At 40.0% G+C, this 27,056-nt stretch overlaps 1 protein-coding gene across 2 annotated transcripts in view; it reads left to right on the forward strand.

Annotated features, from left to right (window-relative positions):
* LOC108120174 (retinitis pigmentosa 1-like 1 protein) overlaps window positions 1-26,660 on the forward strand; it is a 45,671-nt gene extending 19,011 nt beyond the window's left edge. For both annotated transcript variants that reach the window (XM_070276416.1, XM_070276415.1), the window contains exon 7: window positions 26,510-26,660. The gene's annotated coding sequence lies outside the window, so the exon portion shown is untranslated. The remainder of the gene's footprint in view (window positions 1-26,509) is intronic.
* Window positions 26,661-27,056: the final 396 nt, after the last annotated feature.

Here is a 27,056-nt window from a genome sequence, read left to right on the forward strand (position 1 = left end):
TGCATGCAGGTACGGATATATGTAAGGCATGTGGGGCATATGTTGGCACAGTGGAGCTTTGATAAGTGGACTGTATAATTGGGGGAACAGAAAAGTTATGTGGTGTAAAAAATGACACTGATTGGGGAAGATAAAAAACAAATATTACGACAGCGGCGGACTGTTCGGTGAATATTAGGAAATACCGGAACTAATTCACACCGGCTGGCCAATATGCCTTCTTTTTGTCACCACACAATTTCACTGTTCACTTCAGCTTTATTGGGCTTCTTACAGAGGATAAAACTTAACTTAGAAAAGAACTGACGAAAGAACTTTAGCGCGGATGAGCTCTTCAGTGCGGGTGCCCTCTTCAGCGCGGATGCGCTCTTAAGTTCAGCGGCCCAACGGCCCTTCACATAAATACTAGCAATTTTTGCTCAAGAGATTCTGGCAGTACTGGATGCAAGTGCCAGTGGTTATGGAGCCATGCTCAAACACAAAGAAAACAAGAAAGGAAAGCTATCTTCGGGCAGAGCCGAATTTGATATACCCTTGCAGTTAAAATCGGATATGTATCGCCAACATTGCATATAGTTGGCCGATCCTTATGACAATATCATAATATAACCAATTAATTACAATGAAAAATCTAAAACAAGTCCCAAGCTTGTTAGGGACTTAAGATAAGTCGGCCGATCGTTGTGAAATTTTCTAGGACGTATTATTTTGTCAAAAATTCGTACCAAATTTGAACTTTCTAACTCTAAAAACACCGGAGTAATAGCATTTCCGATCAATCAGTTATATGGCAGCTATAAGATAAAGTCGGCTGATTCCGGCCGTTTCGACTTATATACTGCGTGCAAAGGAAAAAATTGTGTGTGCAAAGGTTCACGACGATAGATTTAAAACTGATTGACTAGTTTGCGTAGAAACTGACAGACAGCTCATATCAACTCAGAAGATGATCCTGATCAAGAATATGTATACTTTATAGGGTCGGAGACGTCTCCTTCACTGCGTTGCATACTTTTGACCAAAATTATAACACCCTCTGCAAGGGTATAATAATAACAAGAAAGGAATGCTAACTTCGGGAGGAGCCGAAGTTGATAAACCCTTGCAGCTAAAACTGGATATATATCGCAAACATGGGATATAGTTGGCCGATCCTTATGAGATCCCTGTATGAATGTGTGACACGCATACAAATAAAGATCAATCCAAGCGCAGACCAACCTTCTTCATCGCGCTCCTTTCAGAGACTGAAAACACTGAAAGACTGAAACAGAAAGCATTCAATGAGAGCGCAAGATGAACGAACGATTAGCGTTAGAAATAGAGTAAGATCTCGCTCTGGGGCCTTCTGGGGCCTGTCGCAAGAAATTTTTGCGTTCATTTTCGTTGTATGAAATGGGTTGTCCAGAAGGCAAGTTTGTTGCGAAAAAATTTAATGGTTGTCCAACAGGGACAGGACAAATAAAATGTAGCCCCTCTCAAATATAAAAAAAAAAAACAAAAAATCATACACACAAGGGCATAATGCACTTGGGATCAGTTGTTCTCTATGCTTCGGCAACAAAAATCCCTCCCGTCATAAATACACTTTTTAAAGCTTACGAAACCGAACCAAATGCATAATAAGGTTAGGTGAGGTTAAGGCGGCGATGCGGGGCCACTCACTGACACCCTCATCCACATGAGCCACTGGGGGTCCATGTAATTTCGCACAGGCGAGAGGTTCTACAAAGGGACTTCCCCCCTCCTATCTACTAATGTGCCAAGAGGAGTACTATCCTTCCTGCGGCGGATGAAGGCCAGGAGTCTGCATGGTCCGCGAGGTCTGTTAGCTTCATGAGTGCTGCTGCACCCAAAAATTTGAGACGGCTGCGCCCCAGCGCATGGCAATAACACAGGAGGTGTACGCAGTGGAAACCGCCTCCCACCTGGCCATTCAACTTTGAACCGTCTGTGTATATTTGAAGGGAACCGAATATGAAAAAGCCCATTCCTCCCTCGTTGAAATAGAAACCATATATTTTAAGATGGGATGATCGACAGGTATACAGTAGTCTGTAGCCCCCGTAGGTGTAAAGTGGTAGGTCCAACTTGGTATGTCCATGGTTGGCCCTTTATCATAGACCCGTCTCGCGTTGCCTAATTGCTGATAGCGTGGCTATCGTGACCCCCACTATCTTTACAGGTAATAGTTCGGTAATTTGAAGGGAACCGAATATGAAAAAGCCCATTCCTCCCTCGTTGAAATAGAAACCATATATTTTAAGATGGGATGATCGACAGGTATACAGTAGTCTGTAGCCCCCGTAGGCGTAAAGTGGTAGGTCCAACTTGGTATGTCCATGGTTGGCCCTTTATCATAGACCCGTCTCGCGTTGCCTAATTGCTGATAGCGTGGCTATCGTGACCCCCACTATCTTTACAGGTAATAGTTCGAGTATGAAGTCTAGGGATTCTGATTCTGCCTGTAATGCAGACCTCTGCCATCCTTTGCGTTTTCCTAAATCTCTCTCTTCATGTGGCTCCGGCTCAAAGAATTAGATTAGAATACAAGAATAAACAAGAAAGGAAAGCTAACTTCGGGCGGAGCCGAAGTTTATATACCCTTGCAGTTAAAGCCGGATATATATCACAAACATCGGATATAGTTGGCCGATCCTTATGGGAATAGGTATATATAATCCAATTTATTACAATAAAAAATCTAAAAAAAAGTCCCAAACTTCTATCTTCAAAAATAAGAAAGTTGATGTTTCTACCAAGTACCATTTCCGATCGTTCAGTTATATGGCAGCTATAGGATATAATCGGCCGATCCTAATGAAATTTGGTAGGTCGGATCAACTGACCAAAAATATAATCTCTATTAAGTTCCAGCTTTATATCTTAAAAAACACGAAAGTTGAGTCTTTTCCGATCGTTTAGTTATATGGCAGCTATAGGATATAGTCGGCCGATCCTTACGAAATTTGGCATGTCGTATTACTTTGCCAAAAATGGCGTTTATGTAAAATTTGAACTCTCTCACTTTAAAAACACCGAAGTTAAACCATTTCCGATCACTTAGTTATATGGCAGCTATAGGATATAGTCGGCCGATCCGGGCCGTTCCGACTTATATACTGCGTGCAAAGAAAAGAAGGGTGTGTGCAAAGTTCCAAGTCGATAGCTTTAAAACTGAGAGACTAGTTTGCGTAGAAACAGACAGACGGACAGACAGACGGACAGACAGACGGACAGACAGACGGACAGACGGACATGCTCATATTAACTCAAGAGGCAATCCTGATCAAGAATATATATACTTTATAGGGTCGGAGATGTCTTCTTCACTTCGTTGCCCCAGACCCCGTGCTTCTGCCCCACCTGCTCCTCCTGTTGCCCTTGCTGCAGGTTAATCTAAATTAGTAAAATATACATGCAGAGGCAGCAACAACATTGGCAGCGGCGTCGCGTTTAACCAACTCAATGGCACATAGACAACGCCAACATTACACACAGAAAAAATATAAAGGCTATCAAGCTGTTTATGGCTACAGAATACCTTTCTAATTAATTTTAATACTAAATCAATTTTCACACAAAGTAAAATCAACTTATAGTAATGGAAATTGAAATAAGATACATTTTTGAGAAAATTCGAGACTTCAATCATTATATATAGGTTTTTCAAAAATAGATTTACATAGGATTTATTCTGAAAAGAAAAAAAACTGTTGAAAAACCATACAAAAATATTTTGAATAATTGGAAATACTAAAAACGATTCGCCTTTAAAAAAAATGATTTCGCTTTTTTATAAAAAGAGTAAATGTTTCTGTAAACAAGAAAGGAAAGCTAACTTCGGGCGGAGCCGAAGTTTATATACCCTTTCAGTTTAAACCGGATATATGTCGCAAACATCGGATATAGTTGGCCGATCCTTATGGGAATATGAATATATAATCCAATTTATTACAATATAAAATCTAAAAAAAGTCCCAAACTTCTATCTTCAAACATACGAAAGTTGATATTTCTACCAAATACCATTTCCGATCGTTCAGTTATATGCCAGCTATAGGATATAGTCGGCCGATCCTAATGAAATTTGGTAGGTCGGATCAACTGACCAAAAATATAATCTTTACCAAGTTCCAGCTTTCTATCTTCAAAAACACGAAAGTTGGATCATTTCCAATCGTTTAGTTATATGGCAGCCGATCCTTACGGAATTTGGCATGCCGTATTATTTTGCCAAAAAATTATTTTATTATTTTTCTCTCACCTAAAATTTGAACTCTCTAACTTTAAAAACACCGAAGTTATACCATTTCCGATCAATCAGTTATATGGCAGCTATAGAATATAGTCGGCCGATCCGGGCCGTTCCGACTTATATACTGCGTGCAAAAGAAAGAAGGGTGTGTGCAAAGTTTCAAGTCGATAGCTTTAAAACTGAGAGACTAGTTTGCGTAGAAACAGACAGACGGACAGACAGACGGACATGCTCATATCAACTCAGGAGGTGATCCTGATCAAGAATATATATACTTTATAGGGTCGGAGATGTCTCCTTCACTTCGTTGCACACTTTTGACCAAAATTATAATACCCTCTGCAAGGGTATAAAAAGAGTCAAAATATGCCCTTATTGAGAGTCATAATGGGTCCCTCTTTCCCTCTCAAAGATCACCGGGGGTACAGACTCCCACATCCCTCTGTTATTGAAATGGAAAGGATGCAGAACGTCACCTGTGCTTCGGGAGTGTGAAGAGTGATTGGTCCCAGAGTGAGGCTGTGTTTGAGGAATCTTTTTCACATGGCTCACATTCCTTGTCAAAGTCTTTCCTCCGCCTGTTACTCTTATAATGTCTCCCTCGCTTCCTTTTACGACGTATTCGGTGGTGTCAAAATTTGGTGTAAGCTTGTGGGGAAAAATTACGTTTTTAAGAAAAACCTTGTCTCCCACTTCAACATTGATTTCTTTGGCTCCTTGATTTCTTTCATAGTACTGATTAACGACATGATGAGACCGATTTTAGAAACTTATATTCCATATATCTTGAATAATAGTCAATGAAAACTAGGAAGTGCTCGTTCTTAGGTAACGGTCCCAATAGGTCTGTAGCTACAGTAATCCACGGTCCTTCTGGTCCTTCTGGTTCGTTTCATAGCAATGGGGTTGAATGCTTGCGATACCATTATACAATATCTGCATGATATGACGAATTTTTCCGCGTCTTGATCTATTTGTGGCCACCATACCTTGGACCTTAAGCTTCATAGCCGACTCTCCCGGATGGCCTTCGAGTACCAACGTTAGAATCGCATGTCTTAACGTTGTTGGAATATCTATGCGGGTTCCTCGCATCATAATAGATCCAATAAGTGAGAGTTCATGTCTGAACGGAAACAGTCTGATCCCCTCGTCATTAATGCTTTTTTCTCCCATTTCAGTAATCGTCATGGACGACGGAGTCGCGTTTTCGATCACGTGGAGAATGCTGTGTTGACCTTTCATGTCATAGCAATATCCTGGGTTTAGTTTGCATAGTCGAGAAAAGGTATCCGCAATGTTCTCCGGTTATATATTTAACTAAGAATTTGAAAGCTTGGAGGCACAGAAGCCATCTTTTAATTCTCGCTGGAGGCTTCGAAAATGGTTTAAAAATGGTTTCTGGTGGCTAATGATCGGTTATTAGTTCGAACTCTAACCCAGCTAGATAATAGAAGAATTTTTCCACTGCCCACACTAGTAATAAGCTCTCCTTCTCCGTCTGCGAATAGCGCGTTTCGACATCTAATTTTGGTTCATCGTCTCCATGGAATAACAGATTCACTGGGTTCAATTACAATGGGTTGCAATGGGTCAGTTTTATTTGCTAACTTTGGAATGTATTTTTCTACATATGTTACGAGGCCCAAAAAACTTTGAGTCTCCTCCTTGTTCTTTGGAGGTTGAAAAAATGTGATGGTGTTAATTTTTTCTGGATCGGACTCAATGCCATGATTCGATAAAATGTGACCCAAAAAATGTAATTTAGAGGCTTTGTAGACATATTTCTTTCCATTTAGTAATGCGTTGTTTTCTTTAAGAATGCCCCGAACTCTTTTCAATGCTTCATCGTGCTCGTCCTCGGTTTTTCCAAAAACAATGATGTCATCTATGTAATTTAGGTCATTTGAGGAACCCGACAATAATTGCTCAAGCCTCATTTGGAAAATCTCTGGTGCCGAGTTGAGTTCAAACATCAATCGCTTGTAACGAAATAATCCTAACGGAGCTATAAACGTTGTTATTGCTCGGCTTTGTTCATGTAACATAGCTCGAGTTGGTGGTATGCATCTTTGAGGTCTAACCTGGAGAAATATCTAGCATCTCTGAGTTGAGTCATGAACGCTTCGAATGTCGGTAAAGGATGGTTTTCCCTTAAAATGGCTTGATTTGCTCGCCGCATATTCAGGCATAATCGAATGCCTCCATTTTCTTTGACATCTAAAACCATTGGTGAGATCCAGGCACTTGGGCCATTTACAGGTCCAATAATATCTCGCTTTAGAGCATCCTAAATCTTTTCGCGCACCTTCCCTTCTAATGCAATTGGTATCCTTCACATGGGTTGTTGTACTGGTTTTATGTCCTCATTTATTGCCAATTCGACACTGTCCCCCTTCCACTTCGGAAAAACCGATATCTCCTCAATATGATTTACTTGCAGACCGAGGCGTAGCACATTCAACTTAATTGCAGTTTCTCGTCCCAGCAATGACTGTTTTCCTTTTTCAATGACGAAAAAGGAGGCAATCATTTCAGCCTGCTTACCAACAGAAATTGGCGCCTCAAATACGCAAATTACCTTTAAAATTTGGTCCAAAGCGTATCCTTTGAACTGGTTCTGTGAGTTGGGACGAACATTGAAGACTGTGGCTTTATTCCTTTTTAGCGTGGACCAGTCGTCTTGATAGATAAGATTATAGCGAGACCACGAATCAATGATCAGACATATGTCTGCCCCCCCGACTTTGCATTTAATGCATTCTTCTTGCTCATCGCAATTAATTTTGAAGCAATCCTCGGTTTTCGGCTTTTTAGTATAGGAGACGTTTCAACTGGGTTAGTAGATCTCCACTGGGCATGTTGCCTTTTTAAATTCGTCCTGCATTTCCGTCCAAAGTGGCCCAGATGACTGCACCGATTACATTTCGACTGTCGAGCTGGACAAGTAGGACAGTCATCTTTGTGGCCAGTACGTCCACATCTCTCGCATTCGAAATTTCGTCTATTTCCTTTCTGTTTACTTGTCTCGACTCTGTTTACCAGCTCCTCTGTACCCTTTGTCATCTTCGCTAATTCTTTTCTTATTTCCTCGTCAAATTGACAAGCCTCGAGTATTTCATCTAGTGAATGTTTCTTTTCTAATAGTTTCCTTTTTAAATCTTCCGATGCCCAAGCGCCGATTACCCTATCTTTGAGACAAATCTTTTCGATGTCAGCTATCGTTGATCCAAAATCGCACCTCTTAATTTGTTGTCTTAGGCGCAAAACAAATTTTGCAAAACTTTCGTCGCAAGATGGAATAAAGCTCCTGAACATGTGTCTTTTGAACGACGAGTTTTGTTTGGGTGAGAAGAACGCTGTTAATTTGTCCACCAATTCCTGGAATACATCATTTTGTTCAGCTTCGTCGAAATCGATTACAGCATCGGGTAATGAATACGCTACTGATTGCAGCTGTATTCCACCTAGATGGAGTAATTTGGTCCTCTTTAGCTTTCACGCAGTGATCTCCACTGATTCAGCATAGATCTAAAATGCTCTCAACTAAACGAAGCAGTGCTTTGTCAATGCTTTCGCACAAGAATGTTTTAATGGGTAATTCCGCGTTCATCTGTAAAAATTAGAATATCTTTATATACATATGTATATATATATAAATTAATATAAGTGTGTTTGTAGGTATTTGATTTGGTTGATTATCCCTCGCTGCAGTCAGTGATGTCGCAGACGCTGGAGATATGTTTTAAGGTAATTACCGAGAGAAATCCGTTCTATGACGGGAGTTATGATGGGAGCACTTGCCCCGTTGTCACGGCCCTTGAGGCGCGGTGGCCAATTCAACAAATGAATTTACAGTTTAACGACTGTGCCGGAGATTGGTTTTAATGGTGCTCTTTATTCAATGTTTACCCTGACAGAAACTGAAACTTACAAATGAAACCACGCAAATGTGCAGTGCTTGCCGCTATGCATGGGCTTCCGGCCAGACGCCCCCTTCAACAATGAGGCCGCCCTCGGCCGACCCTATTTGGGCAATCATCTTCTTCAGCTGGGCCGCGGTTTTTCGGGTCTGAGTGACTCGCCGATAGGTCAAGCCGATGCCAATTAAAGCGCAGCATATTGCTCCCGCTATGAACACCAACTGATGTAACTGATGGTGGTTAATCTCCTTCCCGAACTCGTTGATGTCCTCCAAATTACGTTCACTAGTCGGTGAAGGTAAGGAAGGCTAAGAACGTTACATTGCATGGTGACGTTCAGGGAAGGTGAGCTGGCCACTCCTGGAGCCCTCTTCTGGGCTGTGTCATGATTGACCAATCGGGTTTCGTTGACAATGGCACTCTTTTCAAAAGTGATAAGATATGTGTCCTTTATATGGACACAGGTGCCATTATCCACACACACGTGAGCCGAGCGATCATATACAATTACTATCCCTTTATCAACGTAAGTGATGATGTAAATCATATGTAAATCGCTTTGTTGGATCTCGCAATGCGCCGTGCCTCCAGCGTGAAGCTCTTGGGCGCATGATCTTCTGCGAGCCAGCCAGCAAAATGTAGCTCCTGATGTCGGGGAGCACTTTTCCACGGTGTGGATTTCACTGTCGCATTCGGCAATGACGTTGTGTTCCAGCCTGAGCATGGTGTCGTGATGCGACACTGGGAAAACGGTGATCTTGCTGCAGGCCGACTTTATCTTCGGAAACTTAATAATAAAGTGTAATATGTTATCGGACTGTAAGATCTCAACGGACGATACGGACAAAACATCTCTAATCGCGGCCTCGGTGGGCTCTTCCATCCACACACCTTTCAGGTCTGCATGATCTAGGATGCTGGGGCTAACAATATTAACTTTGGCAAGTGCCACTGCTAGCATCAGCCCCTGCAGCTCCATTGCTATCATCCTATTTCGAGTTAAAAGCATCTCGAATAGGTGCACAGTATCAAGTTGGGACTTTTTTGCTGACCTCAGAAGTTGGTTGAAGGTAGCGGAAATTGTATTGATTTAAATTTGTACTTTGTTGTTAATATTAATCTGCCTATTGTTTGCATTCGTTAATTGGAATTCATTAAATTTAATGCTACCCTATGATGGATGCTCAAAGAGTCAAGCATGTCGCGTAGGTGGGCCACATCAACAACTAGAAGTTTCTGCATATGTGCTTGCGGGAACATGACGGTCATCCCATTAGTTTCTTCGATGACGCGCCTATATTCCGAGAGATTCGCTGAGTGCTTTACAGAGGCAAATTCCTCCCATATCAGGATTTGACCATCAATGATGGGAATGTATTTGGCTTTGGAATAGTCCAAGACGCGTGCCGATGTTGCGGCCAAAAGGAAAATCAGGGTTATGATGGATTAAGAATCATGGACCGTGATGGGTCGATGTCCATGGGTTCATGGGTATTTGCACTGCGTGGAGCAGAGTGTACCTGTGCCTTGTGTTGTTTGGCGTAGTACGGATTTTTGTCTTTGTCCTCCTGGCTTTTGGCAAATGAAGCCGCGAAGGAGTACCTCTCGTGGTTAGATTCCACTTCTTGTGCCAAAGCGAGAGCTGAAGGCATATCTTTCGGCTTTGCCGAGAAAAGGACATCCGTGAGGCTGCGCTTAAGCCCCGAGATAAATACTCGGAGTGCGTCATCCCGGAATTTGTCACACAAAACTTTTGCCGCCGAGGCTTCGTACGACATGGTAGCTTTGTTGGTGAGCAAGGTGAGTTTTTTCTCGACCTCGTCGTAGTATTGCAGGAGGGTTAGATTTCCCTGCCTGAGAGTACCCATTTCTTGCTCGATAACGTGAATCTGACGCTTATCACTGTACGTAAAGTCGAGTCGATTTATAATCGTGTCGAAATTTATTACAGTCCCAAACGAAGACAGTACGGCATCGGCAGGGCCCCTTATTTTATTCCTAATGATAATAACTGCCTGATAATGGGGCGAGCTATTTACATAGTTCCTGAGAATATATTATGCGGCTACTGCCGCTTGTCTCCAGGAGACGTATGCGTCCTGTGCTCCCGTAAATTTGGGCAGGCACTTGACGGCATCTAGGGGCTCGTCACATTTGACGTCGTCCCTAATTTCTATAGGTTTATAGGCTTTAATTTGGGGAGCTTTCGCTTGGGCGGGAGCGATTTGTGTTGCGTCGACCCGTTCGGTCAGTTTTTGTATAGCTAGATGTAGCTCATTTCGTCTACGCTGGCTTTCTTAAAGAGCCAGGCGCATTTCGTTTTCCCTACGCTGGTGTTCGATATTGGCTTCCCGAAAGGCATGGTTAACGGCCGCCTGTATAGTGGCCGTCATTTGTTCCATGCTGAATGCCATATTTGCGGCCTCGGACTCAGAGTCGCTGGAGAATTGTCTTATAATCCTTTAGTGGTAAAAAGGGCTGCTTATGTGGAGCTGTACCCATAATATCGCCCAAAAGAATTAATGCATGCTCGAATTGCATGTCTATAGAGACATTTGGGCTTTTGGGGGGATCGCGGGGGCTGAGCCGCCGCTTCAGTTATGTGTGCGAGCTCGTCGAACTGCATTGTTGCCTTGCCTCCGCTTATTATAATCAAAGCAAAAAAATAAAAACCACAAATTGCCACACACTGCATGTGCGGCCGTATCGTGTTCTTGAAAATGGAGTGGGGAAACAAAACGGAAAAGAAAAATAAATAACCAAAACTGCACGGCTAATAACAAGAATTCTTGTGTAACAAAAAAGACATATAAAAGCTGAATTAAATACACGCGGTTATATAAATTATTTCCGTTTGAAATTTAAAATTTTCTGCCAGCGATTTTTTGGGTTTGGTTAGGAATTTTTATTCCGCACTCTTTGTGTTATGTAGAAATATTCATTTATTTATTCACAAAAAACAGAAATGCAAACAATATTGGGACAATAATTGGTTTACAAAAAAAAAATGGTTTAAACATTTTATAATAGATAAAAAATGTTAATGCTAAACCGTCAGCCAACTAATGAAGATTAAGTAATTTAAAAAGTTTATGGGGCTGCAGTTTTTTTGTTAGCGTAAGGCACAATATTTCACTATTCTTGTCTTTCTTCTTTTTTTTTTTTATACAAAAAAATGCATGCAGACTTAGAGGTACTGTGTAAATAAAAGTGCTCACTTACATGGTTTTTTACGATGGGCGCCAATTAATATAAGGGTGTTTTAGGTATTTGATTTGGTTGATTATCCCTCGCTGCTAGTGATGGTTGATAGTGATGTCGCAGACGCTGGAGATATGTTTTAAACTAACTACCCCTGGCGGTTGCCGGGGGGGGTTGCTACTCCTTGTAGGTAGCGGTTGGGATCCCTGGCGGTTGCCGAGGGAAATCCGTTCTATGACGGGAGTTATGATAGGAGCACTTGCCCCGTTGTCACGGCCCTTGAGGCGCGGTGACCAATTCAACAAATGAATTTACAGTTTAACGTCTGTGCCGGAGATTGGTTTTAATGGTGCTCTTTATTTAATGAGACCCTGACACAAACTGAAACTGAAAGCTAACAAAAAGTATTTCATAGCGGCCACGCAAATGTGCAGTGCTTGCCGCTATGCATGGGCTTCCGGCCAGACGCTGTGTCAGCAGTTTGGCCAGAGCAAGCTCTTAAATAATCGGACATTGCCGCTGCTCGGTTAACTTCCGTTAACTTATACATATAAGTAATTTATTTAATGAAACTTAGTTTCGCTTTACTTAATTGTGTCACTGACTTCGGTTAGTTCGTATCCTATACGGTGTACCTCCTTTACTAAACGTATGTATGTTTTTTTTTCTTTCTCTCTCTCTCTCTTTTGTCAGTCTTACTGTTCCTGACCTTTGTCAGCTTAGTACATATGCATGTACATACACGTATGGCTAACTGCCTCTGAAAATTTTTTTTAAGATAACTCCTTTTTATACCCTTGCAGAGGGTATTATAATTTTGGTCGAAAGTGTGCAACGCAGTGAAGGAGACATCTCCGACTCTATAAAGTATATATATTCTTGATCAGGATCACCTCCTGAGTTGATATGAGCATGTCCTTCTGATCGTCTGTCTGTTTATACGCAAACTAGTCTCTCAGTTTTAAAGCTATCGACTTGAAACTTTGCACATATTCTTCTTTCCTTTGCATGCAGTATATAAGTCGGAACGGGATCGGCCGACTATATCCTATAGCTGCCATATAACTGATTGATCGGAAGTGGTAAAACTTTAATGTTTCTAAAGTTAGAGAGTTCAAATTTCACAAGAGAGTAATTTTGGCAAAATAATACTATATGCCAAATTTCATAAGGATCGGCCGAATATATTCTATAGCTGCCACGATCCACGATAACTGAACGATCGGAAATGACCCAACTTTCGTGTTTTTGAAGATAGAAAGCTGAAACTTAGTACGGATTCTATTTTTAGTCAGTTGATCCAACCTACCAAATTTCAAAACGATCGGTCGACTATATCTTATAACTGCTATATAACGATGAACGATCGGATATTGTATTTGGTAAATTTACCAATTTAGGTATTTTTGAAGACAGAAGCTTGGGACTAGATTTAGATTTTTTTTAGATTTTGTATTGTAATAAATTTGTTTTATTTTGATATTTTCATAAGGATCGGCTAACTGTATTCGATGTTTGCGGTATAAATATGCGGTTTTAACTGAAAGGGTATATAAACTTCGGTTCCGCCCGATGTTAGCTTTTCTTTTTTGTTAACTTCCTATGGTTCCTGCCCCTCAAAAGTATAGATGTTAAATGCCGCTTGGCCGACCAGGGAATGGAGGAGAATAAATATCCAGTCGTGTGGATCGCTCGCTGGGGGAGACTTTTGGCGGGAAGAGTGGATGAAACCATGCAAATGGCGTTTCCCCGCTTGTCGACTCTTTTTATCTTTAGTCTTTAGCACTGGGAAATTTATTCTCCCTTCTAAAACAATTTTTGGTGTTCCAACAGAATATAAATCCACTTATATTTTTAGAATTTATAAATAAAAGAGGCTAAACCCGATTTTAAATTGGCTGACACTCGACTGCTATTTACGATGGTGCACATGATAAAAAGACCGAGCCGGCACGTATCAGAGCTTTTAAGTGCAGCTACAGCGGAAATGATCCCAGTAGGGAGTAAATAAGCAATTGTCAGATTTTTTTCATATCCGTGTATGCGCGTAAATTATATTAATCCCAAAGTAAACGAATGAGGGGAAATTAGAAGACAGGATATGAAATGGCATGACGCATTCAGCAGGGGCTGCTGCGTTTGAAAATAATGTTTAATTTGCCTATTAGCTGAGCTAATTTATGAGTGGGATAACGCTTCCCCATCTAAATTGAAGCGTCCCGATTCGAATGATGGTGCAGATATGCAGTTTAGTTGAGGTGTTAACTCAATTAAACTTGGAAGACCCGCAAAATCTCTTTAAACCTCGTACACGTACATGGGTCTGGCCAGGCATATTTCGACTTTTAACGTAAATTTAACTTACTTCCAATTTAGATATCAAAAATTGCTTCCAGGTGATCTCCACAAATTCTATTGGCTTCCGATATGTGCATATTATAATTGAAAAAAGTCCTTAAGCAGGACAAAAAAAAATTTTAAATCCGCCCCTTTCTACATGCACTTGGTGCCTGGCCAGACCCCTATGTATTTTGTACGGAAATATACGGATTTTACATAGGATATTTGTTTTCATGCATTCCGTCATTATTAACGATCTTATTGCTTATTATTTTCTCGTTTTGTTTCTATTTGTGAGTCAGTTATCTATAAAACGCTGAACAGCTACTGAACTACTGTCAGAGCTGAAAAACTTTTTTCGCTGCAGTTTTTCGTTTGCTTGTTTCATTTTTGTCAATCATGAGTGATGAAGTTGACTTCGTTTATAATACGCGATCGCGTAACAAAAATCAAAGTACGGATTTTCACGCACGTTTATCAGCGGCGTCGAAAAACTCGCTTTTACTGCTGTAAATGTACGAATCCGGTGTATCAACAACATTCGAAAATCCAATATATATGCTTCACATGCCTTCCCCAGAAGACATGAAGAAATTTTATGTTATGTTTAACTACAAAACTCATTACTATTCCATTTCTTTTGTATTAACCCGGTGACCGTATCAATAATGGAAACAATTGTTAATTATGTTCATATATATATTTGTCGGAGAATTGAAGTCTTCTCCACGTCGACTCTCATCAATCGCTAGCTTGCTGCTCCTCCATTTCAAGTCCTGAATGATGCTGCGAGTCTTCGCTGCCTTTGTTGCTCATAGCCGCCACTTATTCAACAGTCCTCAACAGGATACCACGCTAAAGCTCGGGACGAATAGAAGTAACGAGTGAAAATTAGAAAGACCAGATCCAGCAACACAACGAAGCCACACACGGCCTCAGTTCATCAACTGAGTCCCCATTATACCAGAAATGGTATATCCTTGCACGACCTATGGTCACACCATAGAGTCTCGGTTTAACGAGAGACTGAATTATCTCCTCTTCGACACGGCCATCCTGACATATACACGTCCTCGTGTCTATAATAAACACCTGAATTTCATTCCACTTTATAATTTTAATCTCAAATTCGTATAATGTTCCTTAACATAACTTAGCTAAACTTTTACAACCAACTTTAAATTCTTCGCTAAACACATCGCTTTACAAATTTACATCGCCCATAACTTGGCTTCACGAATTCATCAAACACATCACTCGTTCATCGCCCAACACTTGACTTCTAAAGCAACTCTCGTCCATCGACAATCACATGGCTTCACGAATTCATCGAACATATCACTCGTCCATCGCCCAAGACTTGGCTTCACGAATTCATCAAACATATTACTCGTCCATCGCCCAACACTTGGCTTCACGAATTCATCAAACATTTCTAAAGCATCTCTCGTTCATCGCCAATCACATGGCTTCACGAATTCTCTTTTTCAACAGACTTTTCCAACTGACTTTGTTCTTTGTAATTTACATCAAGCTCTTCTGGAATTTGCACATCCGGTAACTTTCGCAAACTCCCGTGTGGGTACTTGTAACGTCTATTGTTCTGTGTAGACTTTAAGACGTATCGCTATCCCCCCAATACCTCGACCACCAAAAAGGGTCCTCTGAACTAAGGATCTAGTTTCGTTTGCTGTCTCCCGGTGTTTTTAAGCAACACAAAGTCCCCCACACAGAACCTTATTACTTTAGCCACATTTTTATCAAATTTTGTCTTCTCATATCTAGCCTCCTCCATATTCTTAGCAGCGAACTCCCTTGATTTAATCTTGTCAATTTCAACTTCTGTATCACTAATAGGTATCAACCCTAGTGGTCGCCCAACTTTACCAATCAAAAGTTCTAAAGGACTACACTTAGTGTTACGATTAACTGTGCAGTTAAGAGCTAACTGCACATCCCCTAGTGCATCCTGCCACGATCTAGAGCTTGTCTCAACAGCCGTCAAAAGATTCTTCAGGGTACTCATGACTCTTTCAACTTGACCATTGGCTCGACTTGCGCCCGTTCCAATTAGATGTAATTGTATTTTTTGGCTAGAACAAAATTTCACAAACTTTGTGCCCGTGAAGCTGCGCCCCTGATCGGCAATTAAACGTGTTGGCACTCCAAAAGTGGCAATCGAAGATTTCATTGCATTTATACATGTATTAGCATCCAAGGAAAAGGTGTGAAATAGATAAACGTATTTTGTAAGAGCGTCTATTTGTACAATGATATATTCTTTACGATCGCTTTTCCCGCTCAATTTTCCTGATATATCTATGTGAACAGTGTGCCAAGGAATGCTTATTTTTGGAATGGGGTGTAATTCCATTTGGGGTTTTCCTGACGTACCCTTAGAAACTCTACATGTAATGCAGTTCTCCACGAATCTTCGAACATATTTTGTCATACTCGAAAACCAGTAATGATCGTACACTTTATCCAGTGTTTTCTCCCAACCTAGATGCATGATAGACTCATGTACCTGATTTATAACTGACCAGCGGAAAGTATGAGGAACTACAGGTAAACAACGAGTTTTTGAATTTCTTTGAATCTTTCTATACAAGACATTTGATCTAATTTCATAAGTGGCAACTAATGCCAGTGGTAAATCGTCATTTTTCAACTTAGTTAAAATTTCTGATATTTCTGGATCCTTTTGTTGTTCTACCATTATCCAGTTCTCTGATATTTCTGTTAAGTCAATTCGTTTTTCTTCTATTTTATTTGATACTAACTTATTCTTTAGACACACCGGGTTCCTGGATAGAAAGTCGACGTGTGCCATACGTTTACCTTCCCTGTATTCAATTTCGAATTCAAATGTTTGTAGAAACTCCCACCAACGATAAATCCTAGGTGACAACTCGACTTTATTTCGAGACGATTTTATTGAGTTACAGTCACTAAAAATTACGAATTTTCTCCCATGCAGATAGTGACGAAAATGTTTTACAGCATTCACGACAGCCAACGTTTCCAATTCATATGATGTATATCTGGACTCACAGGGGCTAGTTGCTCTGCTAAAGTATTCAACCACATGGGGCTTAGAGTTTATGCGGTGCAGAAGGATAGCACCATACCCGATAGAGCGGGCGTCGGTATGCAGTTCTATGGGAAATTGAGGGTCAAAAATAATCAAAACAGGCTTTTTTTGTTAATACACTTATGATTTTACTTCGAATTGGTTCATGTTGTGTTTGCCAATCAAAGCTAGTATTTTCAGATGTGAGAAAAAATAAAGGCTTCATCAGCTGAGAAAAGCCCTGAATGAATTGACGAAAATATGACAGAACTTTGAAATGTTAAAGGAGAATCCTGCCTTCACCAAAACGTCTAATACAAGTTTCAAACGTTCATACGCTTCTTCCTTCGTTTCTGGAACAACTAATAAATCATCCATATAAACAATTACAAACGAATGAGCAAGACTGCAAAGCGCCTTTAATAAAGCTCTCTGAAACACTGAAGGTGCGTTTTTTAATCCAAAAGGCATCGCAAGAAATTCGTATTGTCCATCAGGTGTAACAAAAGCAGTATATTCAATTGATTCAGGGTGCATTGAAATCTGGTAATACCCGCTAGCCATGTCAAGAGAAGTAAAATATTTGGCTCCCCTAAGTCTAGCTATTTGATATTAACGGTAATGGGAACTTATCAGCTACGGTATTTCTATTTAATTCCCTGTAATCAACGCAAAGTCTCGCTGAGCCGTCTTTCTTCTTTACTAACAATGCAGGGCTCGCAAATGGTGAGTTACTAGGTCTGATAACTTTATATTCGATCAATTCTTTAATTTTAGCACGTACTAACTCCCGTTCGCTTGGACTAAATCTGTATGGTTGCCTTTGCACAGTCTTTGTCGATTCAATTAAACGAATATGCATTTCCCGAGTATTCACACGAGTTTGCGGAGTGCCTTCGATAAAAGATAGAGAATGTTGCTTTAGCAATGATATTAACATTTCTTTTTCATTTTCGACCATCTCCGTTTCAATTTTATCAAAATTAGTAGGCTGAAAGGTTTCACAAATGTTTACAACTTTAGATTGAACAACTTTAAAACTTTAAAAGAAACTTTTAAACTTTAAAAGACTTCTACTAAAAACCCTTGAGCCAATATTTCTCTGCCGATTACTATATTATTTTTTATACATTCGTCTGGTACTATATGAAACAAAACAACCAAGGAGTTGCCATCAATCATGATGTTTGATTAGACTTGTGCTGTACTGTAGGTATTGGCATTACCTATCCCCTTTAAAGAAATAACGTTATGAATTCTCTTACCAACCAACTTATTAGAAACGCTTTCCTTAATTAATGAGCACTCAGCTCCCGAATCAAATTTAATTGGAAATCTCTCACCATTGACCAGCATACTCGATTGAGGCTCCACTATAGCGCATAGCTCCACTCCTTTTTCCGTTCTCACCCCCAATCCAGCATTCTGTACTTTTTTTTGAATTTGAATTTGTGGCTAGACAAAGTTTACCACAAAACAGCTCTTAAGATATACTACACTCGTCACATCCACAATACAGCTGTATACTACAAAATTAGCAGAACAGCCCAAACAAAATTCAACAATACCCCCAAACCCATCTGGCTCCTTGTCAAACTCGCTCCCATCTGGCGAAAGACTCAAATCATAACAAAGGAAATCAATTACATAGGACGACGTCGATACTCCCATGGACACCTCACCCCTCTCACAACCCCACCCAAACCAAAGAAAAAAACGAACAAAAACCTTAAAAGAATAATAAAAAGAAAAACCCTCTTCTCAATAGTGACAGCGACAGCATTTTATTATATCTATTTTAATCCAAATAAACATACACTTTAATACATAAGAAAGTCTTTCTAACAATACTTAGCTTAAGCAAAGGTAAAGGTACTTCAATGGAATTGGAATGGATACATAAATTATTATATTGAATTGCAAACGCTCATTAAAATCCACAATCCAAAAATGATATCCCTACAAGATCCGCATCCCAATCCTTTACCACGAAAATACACTACTCCATACAACAACAAAACGTAACGATCAGTTCGAGTTCCGAGTTCGACACAATAGCGGTAACAGTCCACTCCAAATCAAATTCACAATAGTGTCCTCGTACATTCCACCCAACAAAACCTTTAAGATCCAAAATCTTAGAAACATATACGATACTATACAACCGCCCTTACTTATAAATTCAGACTTTAACAGCCGGCATAGAAGCTGGGGCTCACCAACCAACAATACCAGAGGAAACATATTCAAATACATTAACCAGTCCTCACTCAATAATGGATCACCAAGTCACACATCATACTCTCACCCACATAGACCTTTCCTTTGCATCTCCCCCCTCTCAGATAAAATAATTTCTAAACGGCTTTGGTGGCTATCTACAAGCGGCAAGCTGTTAGACCGTCGTCAATTTGGATTCAGAAAGGGAAAATCCGTATCTGATTCACTAGCTATGCTAGATTACCAGATAGCTTCATCTCTATTTAAAAAAAAGCACGTATCGATTATCTCCTTAGACTTTGCTGTCAATTCACGGCCTACGCAGACAATTGCACTGCTGTTGCATTCGTACATATGTATGTGAGGAGAGTTGTTAACTCCACTCAGTTTTATCATAGATAGTTATGTAGTATTTATTATGTGTATTGAATATTACAAGTTCTGGTTTCTTATATTCTTAAAATTAGGATCTTCTTGTCTGCTGCTGCTTTTCGTCGTTGTTCTGCAGAGTTCTTTTCACTGCCGCTGCTTATACTGCCCTACCGCCGCTTTTTAAAGTTGCCATACTGCTGTTCTTCATACTGCTGACCTTCATACTGCTGCCATACCTGCTAATATTCTTACTGCTGTCATACTGCTGATTTTTATACTGCTGCTATAACATACTGCTGATTTTAATACTGCTGATATACTGCTGCTTTCCTACTGGTATACTGCTGCTGTTGTACACATCTTCCACTGTCTTACATCCGGCCATTCCTGACTAGTCATCTGTCCCAGATGACCAAGCGTCTTCATTACCGTTTACATAACGCCACAACTTCATGTGATCACAGCTGGTTGAAGTGTTACATGGGCCTTCTACATCCTCTGCCTTACGACCTTCGTATCTGCCGTTCCTGTTGACTTTTGATATTTCATACGGTCCCAGAAATTCGCCAGCCAGCTTTTTTTCTGCAATAAACTGTGTCCGGCGTATAGCGACTAAGTCTCCAACTTTTTAATTGACCTCTGGTTTACGCCTTAGGTCATAGTACTTTTTGTAGGAATCCTGTGCACGTTGAATTTCGATCTTTGCATCTTTTCTAAGTTGCTGCCGTTGCTCGTCAAAGTTTGAATACATCTCCTCATCTAGAAGCTGTAAAATACGATTGGTTGGTTTATTGTTAATCTTCACACCAAACATTAGCTCAAATGGTGACTTCTTAGTAGACGCATGTACGTGGGAATTAACAGCTGTCTGCACCTCAGAAACTGCCGTAAACTACTTGGCTGGATCGTCTGCCGAAATCTTAGAAATAATCGACAAGATCGTGCGATTCACCCTTTCGATCTGACCATTTCCGCGGGGAACTCCAGTTGTGCTCAAAACGTGTTCAATACCGTTTTCCTTCATGTGATCCGCAAACAAGTTGGCTGTGAAAGCAGAACCTCTGTCCGAAACCATCCGCACTGGGTTACCCAAAATATTGGACCAAGTCTCAATCTTCTGCAGCGTTTCAAGGGTGCAGCGTGTGAAGGGGTTGATCACCTTTATCGATGCAGTTTAAGAACCCTTCTTTCTTGCCAAGTTTCTTTTGCATCTTACACAATTGTTCACAACCTACAGAACTTTTTGCTCCAAATGAGGAATCCAATAGGATTGTTAAATAGTATGTATAGTTTTTTGTGGTGCAAAGTGGCCTGCATTGTGGGCGTCAACAATCACTTCTTTTTCCATCGCTTTGGGGACTACTACGTTCACCTCTTTATGGACAAGTGAATTTTTCATCATGTACCCCTCATATGGACGGCTTTTGGGAATTCCCACAATTGGAGACAGCATAAAACGATCGGGATAGCGACTTAGGCAGTCAACATGCTTTAATCGTTCTCCAGGACGATGTTCCACTGGGAAATCGAAATCCTGTAGACAAACAATCCACTGCGTGACTGCTCTTAGTACATCCGCCTTCTGTAGAGTTTGTTTAAAAGCAAAACAATCCGTTATCAGCTTAAACGACGATCCCAGCAGATAATGTCTGAATTTTTTTACCGCTAGATACACGGCTTTGGCTTCCAGAATATAACTGTGCTGGCGGGACTCAGCTCCTATTGTCTTCTTGCTCCAATACTGGATAGGGTGGAGTTTGTCATCGAACCACCGCTGCAAATCCGTCTTTTGATGCGGTTGTGTGTAACTCAGTTTTAGCTCTTCTGGTGTACAATTTCAAAACAGGTTCCTTTTTCAACGCATCCTTCAAACTCTGTAACGCGTTCATCTGAAGCTCAGCCATTTGGAAACGAACATCTTTGCGCAGCAGGTCAGTTAACGGGCGTGCAATCTGCAAATAATTCAGAACGAATTTTCTGAAAAATCCCGTTAGCCCCAGAAAATCTTGGACTGCTCTGACGTTTTTCGGCACCGCTGACCGCTGCAGTCTTCTCTTGTCCAGGCCACAGACTTTCGTCTTCAATGTTGTGGCCCAAGAAGTAAATTCTTATCTGCAAGAAGTGACATTTTCGCCACTTGATCTTCAGGCCAAACGCCCCAGCTCTTTTGAAGACGAGTACCATCTTTTGCAAACATTGCTCTGCAGTCTCAGCGTGAATTATTATATCATCCATATATAAATCGAGTGTGTCCTTGTTCATCAGCTCCTGAAATACGTAATTAACGTAGCGAATGAATACAGCTGGCGAGTTCCGAATTCCCAACGGTGTTCTATTGAATTCGTACAATCCGGATTTGGTTATGAACGCTGTAAATTTCATGCTCTCTTCCTCAATGGCAACGTGGAAGAAATCATTCTTCAAGTCCATCACGGTAAAGTATCGCGCTTTTTGCAGCTTTTCGAGCACTTCCTCTATAACAGGGACGGGAAAGCAATCTCTTTCACTATCGACTTCAGCTTACGAAAATCAACGCAAACACGGCGTGTGCCATCCTTTTTGTTTACCAGGATCAGACGGCTAGCAAAGTTTGATGTAGATGGGCGTATAATTCCAGCAGATAGCCATTCTTCGATCCGCTGTTCAACATCTTTCTGTTCGGCAATCGCAAATCGATTCGGAGATTGATGAAATGGAATGATCTCACCATTTGGAACAATTCGCAGCTTGACTGGAACCTCTGCTACTGAATCCACCGCCTTGTAGTTCTTGATCAGCATCGATACTTCCTTTTTATACTGCGGAGGAACATCGATTTCATCGTTTGTATTATTAATACTATAAATTAGTGTTGCCGTCAGCTCGTTACAGAAAAAGGCTAAATTGATTATAAAAAAAGAATAGAAAAGGACAAAAAACAAGACAAAATATTTTTTCCATAAATTTTATGTAATATCACTCTTTATTGGTGGCCAACTCGTTTAGAACATCGTCATTGTCATCATTGCAAGCTTCTAAACCAGTGGTGGGCAAAACTAACACAAGTTTAAAATTTGAGTGTGTGCGTAGCAGAGAAAAACAATGAGAGCAGAGAATTCACTGAGCGAAAAAAACGTTTTTATACCCTTGCAGAGGGTATTATAATTTTGGTCAAAAGTGTGCAACGCAGTGAAGGAGACATCTCCGACCCTATAAAGTATATATATTCTTGATCAGGATCACCTCCTGAGTTGATATGAGCATGTCCGTCTGTCCGTCTGTCTGTCCATCTGTCTGTCCGTCTGTCTGTCCGTCTGTCTGTCCGTCTGTCTGTCCGTCTGTCTGTTTCTACGCAAACTAGTCTCTCAGTTTTGAAGCTATCGTCTTGAAACTTTGCACACACCCTTTTTTCCTTTGCACGCAGTATATAAGTCGGAACGGCCCGGATCGGCCGACTATATCCTATAGCTGCCATATAACTGATTGATCGGAAATGGTATAACTTTTGTGTTTTTAGAGTTAGAGAGTTCAAATTTGACGTGAGAGCTATTTTTGGCAAAACAATACGTCATGCTAAATTTCATAAGGATCGGCCGACTATATCCTATAGCTGCCATATAACTGAACGATCGGAAATGACCCAACTTTCGTGTTTTTGAAGATAGAAAGCTGGAATTTAATACAGATTCTATTTTTGGTCAGTTAATCCAACCTACCAAATTTCATTAGGATCGGCCGACTATATCTCATAGCTGCCATAACTGAACGATCAGAAATGGTATTTGGTAGAAATATCAACTTTCGTATTTTCGAAGATAGAAGTTTGGGACTTTTTTTAGATTTTGTATTGTAATAAATTGGATTATATATTCCTATTCAGATAAGGATCGGCCAACTATATCCGATGTTTGCGATATATATCCGGTTTTAACTGCAAGGGTATATAAACTTCGGCTCCGCCCGAAGTTAGCTTTCCTTTCTTGTTTTTATACCCTTGCAGAGGGTATTATAATTTTGTCCAAAAGTGTGCAACGCAGTGAAGGAGACATCTCCGACCCTATAAAGTATATATATTCTTGATCAGGATCACCTCCTGAGTTGATATGAGCATGTCCGTCTGTCCGTCTGTCCGTCTGTCCGTCTGTCTGTCTGTCTGTTTCTACGCGAACTAGTCTCTCAGTTTTAAAGCTATCGTCTTGAAACTTTGCACACACCCTTCTTTCCTTTGCACGCAGTATATAAGTCGGAACGACCGGGATCGGCCGACTATATCCTATAGCTGCCATATAACTGATTGATCGGAAATGGTATAACTTTTGTGTTTTTAGGGTTAGAGAGTTCAAATTTGACATGAGTGCTATTTTTGGCAAAACATTACGACATGCCAAATTTCATAAGGATCGGCCGACTATATCTTATAGCTGCCATATAACTGAACGATCGGAAATGACCCAACTTTCGTTTTTTTGAAGATAGAAAGCTGAAATTTAATACAGATTCTATTTTTGGTCAGTTGATCCAACGTACCAAATTTCATAAGGATCGGCCGACTATATCCTATAGCTGCCATATAACTGAACGATCGGAAATGACCCAACTTTCGTGTTTTTGAAGATAGAAAGCTGGAACTTGGTACAGATTAAATTTTGATCCATCCTACCAAATTTCATAAGGATCGGCCAACTATATCCGATGTTTGCGATATATATCCGGTTTTAGCTGCAAGGGTATATAAACTTCGGCTCCGCCCGAAGTTAGCTTTCCTTTCTTGTTTATTTAATTTTTCGTTAATTCAAAAGTTTTAATGGGCACTAAAATTGAGTATTTTATTTTAAAAACAGCTTTGCTAGCAACATTTCTTAAAAAAATGAAAAACTACGCTTCCCTATTTATATTCTCCATGAAGAAAACTTTTTCCAACCCAATTTCTGAGAACATTTTTCTAAGTGGAAAAATTTTGATTTTTAGTTTGGGCTGTCAAAGGAATCAAAATAAGAGCAAATGAGAAAGCTTCTAAAAAAAATTTGAGAGTGCTCACACTGTCAGTGTGCCGGCAGCGCTGCGGCAGAATTTCCTACCCTATACTCGCGTGCTATGTAAAATGAAAGTTTGCCCACCACTGTTCTAAACTTTGATTTTCCGTAGATTGGTTGGTTCCAATCATTTTTAAATATTGCTCAGGAATTTCATATACATGGCAACATATGCCTTTTCGGCGTAGCCCAAACCTAAAAAAGAAAAAAACAATTTAAATAAATTTGTGAAACAAAATATTATTAAAATATTTACCTGATCGATAAAATCACATTTAAAGTTTCTATTTGCAGTCGGTGGCGCAATTTGGTTTTTACCAATTTCTTTTGGCATCTTCCCCGCACAAATTTCACAATAAAAGTAACAATTGTAGCACAGTATATCGATATATACGATTTACGATTACAACAGGGATGCATTAATTTAAAAGTGCTGCTATCGATATAAAAGTAATGTACATGTGGATTACTTTTCAGCACTTTACATAGAAATAAAAAGCGGATAAAAGGCCAGGCGAAAATAAAAAAAGGACAGATAAAAGGCTAAGGGATTTTTTAAATTTGTTCCGGCTGACGCAGTTAAAAACCGGACAGATCTGTCCGGGAAAAGGATAAAACGGCAACACTGCTATAAATACTCATCTCATTCGGTTCCTCACAAGCTTCTCCACATGCGGGGAAGAAAACTTGTATCGCTCTGGCGACAACGAAAGATTGAACTTTGAAACAAAATCGAATCCAAGCAATGCGTCATACTCCATATTTTCATCCTGTACGACAACGAACTTTTGTTGGGTTATCTCGTGATCCACTGCAACCTCAGCCAAAAAGCATCCCTTTGGGTACGTGATCTTCTTTCCTAGTTCACGGAGCGTCGATGTACATCTCTTTAAGAGGACATTCGGAATTTTGTTAAAGATGAACTTTCTCAATATCAATCAATGGCACTCCACTCCGTCGTTGATGATGACCTTCTTCATTCTTCTTTCGCTGTGCACAACTTGGACACCAGCAGCTGACCCAGTGCAATCTCTACATATGTGTCCCTCTTTGTTGCTACTGAAGCATTTCGTGGCAGCTTTGCAATCCTTGCTGATCCACAATTAAAACAGTACCTCTTTCGGTCGTTGAACTCGTGCGGTTTCTTCTGGTTCAGCGTCCATTTTCCATCGTTCGGCTGGAACGGCTTGAAGCTCTTTTCGTTGACGCGTTCAAATACGTCATATTGCTCCTGCAGCTCTTTAAAAGACTTGCACTTGTAGAGGGTGTATTTGAAGTCACTCCTCAAGTTCAAGCCGTCTACTATGTAGCGGATTACAGAACTTGCATCGATGCTGCCAAGTGCTGCAATCTTCCTCATCTGTAGAATATATTCGTTAAACGATTCCTGCTTGCGTTTCTTGCGATCACGAAGCTGCTGATTAAGATCCGCACTTCATACGTATTGACAACTAAACTCCGCCAGCAGCAACATCCGCATCTCTATGTATTGGTGTACGTAAGTCGAATCCAAAAACAATTTAGCTGATGTATAAAACTTTATTATCGTAAGCTTCAGCATTCAGCTCGAAATTGTCAAACCAATTCTTGACCGGCATTGTTCCACAGTGCGACAAAAAAAAAAATTGGAGGAACTTTTGTAGAGACCTAGTAGGAATTGTTTATTAGGTCGAATATAGTATAAAACCATGTTTGAAATTTTTCTAACACCCTCAAAATCTTGATTTATTTAGAAAAAACGGGTTTTCGGGACTTTTTTGCTCTTAAAAATTCTTAAACGCGTAATTTTAAACCGATTTTTTTTGACGTTTTTAAATAGTTAAATGTTGTAAGTTTTGAAAAAAAAAAACTAATCTTAGATTTATTTCAATAAAAAGGATACAATTTTTACACAAGAAACTGACATTTTTGAATTTTTGTCGTGTTTTTCGGACTTTGACGCCATTTTCAATACAACTTCCAAAAAATGATATCATTTTTGAAACATATCAATATTGTCTCAATAATCCTGAATAAAATGAGACCAACATCATAACGAAATTATGAAAATTTTTTAAGTTAAAACGCTTTTCCTAAAACATATACGTATTTTAAATATTTTTTTTTTAAGTTATAGATATGGACTGCGACGTCATGGCAAATGTTGCCATGACTACCAACTTCCAACGAAATCCCTCGCTTTAGTTCAATCATCCGCCAAATATATGGAATCTAATGAAGAAGTTGATGAAATTATTTTTTTAATATAATAGTTATATAAATATCATATCAAAATCGTATCAATAAAAGTAAAAAATCAACTGTTTTAATGTTTGCCATGCTTATATTATTTTTAGTTTTTTTTTTTTTAACTTTTAGCTTTTTCTAGCTTATTTTTTCTTCAAGCTAGCTTATTTTATTTCTCAAAATCTGGCAGCACTGCAACAACAACATTATAAATAACAACTGTAAAGGACAAAGGCGGACCGTAACGAAAATTAAAAAATAAAAAACTGAAAATACAAACTATAAATCACACTAATAAGCCGCCATCCCCAAAGCCGTTGCCGAAATATACTGAAGTGTGCCCGAACGACTTCCCTGGCCCACTAGATGCCCCAGCGTGCAAATTTACTCCAATAAAACAACACAGCAGTGCAAAGACAGACACCGGCCCC

Source organism: Drosophila bipectinata, chromosome XR (genome assembly GCF_030179905.1).
Source record: "Drosophila bipectinata strain 14024-0381.07 chromosome XR, DbipHiC1v2, whole genome shotgun sequence".
NCBI classification, from domain to species: Eukaryota; Metazoa; Arthropoda; class Insecta; order Diptera; family Drosophilidae; genus Drosophila; species Drosophila bipectinata.